The sequence below is a fragment of the Otolemur garnettii genome, unplaced genomic scaffold (assembly GCF_000181295.1).
Source record: "Otolemur garnettii isolate 467f Iridium unplaced genomic scaffold, OtoGar3 scaffold00329, whole genome shotgun sequence".
Taxonomy (NCBI): Eukaryota; Metazoa; Chordata; class Mammalia; order Primates; family Galagidae; genus Otolemur; species Otolemur garnettii.
In genome coordinates this window covers 199,274-203,455 of record NW_003852724.1, presented here as the reverse complement: position 1 = coordinate 203,455, position 4,182 = coordinate 199,274, and positions in this window count along the sequence as shown.

The following is a 4,182-nucleotide window of genomic DNA, read 5'->3' as shown; positions in this document are numbered from 1 at the left end:
GGTGTTTAACTGTAGTTTATTTGCCTGTTTTAGAGTATGTTTTATTGTCAACCCCCCTCCTACACACACACACACACACACACACACACACACACACACTTTATTCACTTGACTTGATTAATAGTAAATGCATCCCAGAACTTAGGGAGGCTAAGGCAGGAGAATTGACTGAGCCCAGGAATTTAAGGACAGCTCGGGCAATATAGTCAGACCTTGTCTCACAACAACAATGAAGTAAATTCAAAGCCAACTGTAAAGGTAAATTAGTGCTATTTTATAAATTTAAGCATATGAGTTTGAGGTCATAGAAAATGAATTCCTTTTGAAATGTACAGCTGGTAATCAATGAATCTGAGTTTAGTAGTAGGCATGAATTGTTTTGTACTCTCTCTTCTGTGGAGTCTTGTTTGAGGTGACTTGATGACTTCATAGGGGAAGAGCTTCAGAATCAATGTTAATTTCCTTTAGTTTAATGAAGGAGTTAATGGTTCTGACATCACATCATTGAACTTCCAATCTCAGGTTTTCAGCATCAGCCACTGTGTTGAATGTGTCTATGTGTGTCTTTCAAAGAGGAAAGGTTGGAAGGGTTGCTCTTCGTGCCTTCACCTACAGAGTTCTTCCCCCAGGCGTGGTGCTCCTGAGCCGAGAAACACCGTAGTGTCTGTCACTGCTGTATAGTTACTGCTGATCTATTGTACTTTGCAAATTGTTCGTTCCTTAAATCAAGCACATAATTGAGCCTACATTTGTTCTAAGCACAATTCCAGTGGCTATGAGGGAACAAACCCACAACATAACTTTGTCTCAGTGACTAGAGTAATATGGAAAGTAAACAAATAGGGAGTTTACTGTCAGCTGGCAATAAATGCTGTTAAAAAAAAAAAACAACAACAAAGAAACATGGTAAGGGAACAGAGACTGGCATAATACAGGGCATATCTTTAAGTGTCCTGGGAGTGAGTGAGGGATCATTTAGGCGTTTGAATGTCTGGAGGGAAGACAGTCTAGGTTGAGGGAGCATGCTTGGCCTGTTTAATGAATGGCAAGCAAGCACAAGGACACTTCAAGAACCTTGTATTGTTTTGAAAGTTAAAAATTGGTAATAAACACAAGGCAAAACTTAAAAGGTGTAAAAAAATGTTCTATTAAAAGTGCTGACCATCCTGATCCCAGTTTCCTCAACCAGTTAACGTTTTTAAACATATCCATTTCAGATGTCTGTATGAGCATGAGTGTGTGGGGGTGTGTGATTGGCAAACTCAAGCAAAGACGGAATGAGTTTTAATCTTGCTTGCGTTAATGACTTTTCTAACATACTTGAGAAGATGTTTTGAAAACGTACCATACACTTTTTTTGAGGCTGGTTTTTTTTCCGTCTAGTATCTTTCCTGTTTTGTTATTAGCATGTTTAGAGTCTCTCAGCAGTTGTACTGGCTGTATCACATTCTAGTGTATACTTGCCCATAATTGTGCTAGTCTTTGATGATTGGATAGTGAAGTGTTTTTTAATTGCGATTATTTTATCTCTTAATTCCAACACCTATGCCTCCAAATATCACTCATCTGTTTTCAATTTTATAGACTTAGTAGAGAAAAAAACATGAAATAGTGCAATACAAAGGGGGGGAAATCTTAACTTTGGTATTGGCTATCAGGGTAATCCTAAGACACACTGGTTGTGGGTATAGAGGAAGGAACACAAACTGGACATGATATGAGGATGGGCCTAAAGTATGCTATTGTACGGCAGGGGGTCAAGGATTTGGATTGCTTTATCAAGAAATACAGGCTATTTGGTGTTAACTGGAAGCAGGTTGTACTGTGATCACACCTTAGCTAGGGTTGTAATTGATTTCAAGACCTGAAGCTGTGTGTATTTGATGGCATAGCACCTACTGAAAAGCAGCGCTATACAACTCAAAATATTTGAGTCCCAACTCTGTTTGAAGAGTAATGCTGAGTACTTTTTTTAATCACAAATATCTTAATTGTAACAGTATTATAGAGTCTCTTCTGTCTGTTGCAAAGATGTAATTTTTCTAAGTTCTTTGGCTCTTAATGGAGTGCATAAAGATGTGTAAAGGCTAGTAATGTGAGATTTTGAAGTAATAAGGCTCTTCCAGTCTCAGAGCTAACAGATTTAAGCTCTAAGAGCTGACAGTTTTAGTTAAAAAGAGGAAAACATAAACAGCCTCCTGATTCATAGGAACGATTTTGTATATAATGGCACAAATATCTTGTTTAATGTGAAAAAGTCTAGAAAGAAAATAGGCATAGCTAGAAATGTCTGAAAATTAGGTGATTTTGTCAGTAGCAGCAGTTAAGAATTCATCAGCTTTGTGATTGTACCCAAAACGCTTTGTGGAAGCATTTCACGTGATCTGATGAGCTAGCTTCAGAATCTCCCAGATTTTCAGGATGGGGATGGTAAGCTGAAATGACACATCCATGCTGGTCACATGGCAGGGAGCTTAGTTTGCAGATCCCTCCCTCCACCTCTGTAGTTTGGACATGATAGATGGGAGCCATGTGATAAAGAGACTAGAAGTCACCACTTTGTTATTGCTCTAATATCTTTCTTTCATGCATTAATCTTCTCATTGTTTAATTCCTGAAGGCTTGCACAGAAGGGGTTCCAGGAAACTCCTGTGCCTGCTGTATGGATGCAGCACCAGGGGCGAAAAGTCCCTCTCAGTTAAAAACAGAACTTCCTGAGCAATAACAATATTTGAAGTACAGTAGAACCTCTATAAGTTGACCACCCAAGGGATGACAACAAACAGGTCATCCTATGGAGGTGGCCAACACAAGGAACTTAGCTTGCTATATTGAAACTACATGTGGTGCATGAAAATTAGGTCAATTTAAGGGGGTAGTCAGGATAAGAAGGTGGTCAACTACAGAGGTTCTCCTGTAATTTGTGTGTATGTGTGTGTATTATTGTAAGAAATTCCTAAACAATTTTCCAGAGTGGCTGGTATAGGCTGAATTGTGTCCCCACAAAATTTTTACATTGAACTTCTAATCTCTGGTACCTCAGAATATAACTTTATTTAGAGAGTTCTTGTAAGAGATGACGAAGTTAAAATAAGTTTGTTTTAGGGGGAGGTCTAATCTAGTGTGACTGGTCACGTCAGAAGAACTGTCAGGAGTAGCGCGCAAATGCAGAGGGATGACCAGGAGAAAAAGCTGCAGGAAGGCAGCCATCTGCAAGCCAAGGATTGAGGCCTTGGGAAACCAAACCTGCGAGCTCTCCCACCTTGGACTTCAACCTCTACAACTGTTATAAAGTAAATTTCTGTTGCTTAAGCCACCAGTCTGGTATTTTGTTTCAGCAGCCCCAATAAACTAATAACAGAGGCTATGTTATTTTACATACACAGCAACAACATGTGACTCCCAGTTTCTCCACATCTGTATCAGCACTTGGTATTACCACTTTTTAAAATTCTTTTATGTGTGTGGTGTTATTTATTGTAGTTTTATTTACATTTCCTTAATGATGTCAAATATATTCTGATGCACCTATTTGCCGTCAGTATATCCTCTTTGGTGAAGTGTCTGTTCATGTCTTTAATGAGTTTTCTAATTGGGCTATTTGGGGGGGTTTATTGTTTGAATTTTGAGAATCCCTTATATATTCTAGCTATTGGGTCCTTTGTCAAATATGTGGTTTGTAAATAATTGTTCTCCCACTTTGTAACTTGTTTTTTCACCCTCTTAATAGTACTTTTTGGAAAACAAAAGTTTTTTATTTTGATAAATCCAATTTATCAATGTTTTTCCTTTATTGATTGTGCTTTTGGTGTCGTGTCTTAGACCTTTGCCTAGTTCTTAAAGATTTTCCTCTCTGTTTTCCTCTGATAAAATTTTTGTGTAAAAGATATGAAATTTAAGTTGAAGTTCAATTTTTTTGCCTATGGCTGTCTAGTTGTCCCTGTAACATTTGTTCAAAACACTTTTCTAACTTAGTTGGGTTGCTTTTATACCATTGCCAAAATCCAATTGGCGTTACTTGTGTGGGTCTGTTTCTGGGGTCTGTGTTGTGTTCCACTGGTCTCTGTCCCTTTGCCAATAATACATTGCCATTATTATCAAAAATCTTAAAATCAGGCTCGGTGCCTGTGGCTCAATCGGCTAAGGCGCCAGCCACATACACCTAAGGTGGCGGGTTCGAAT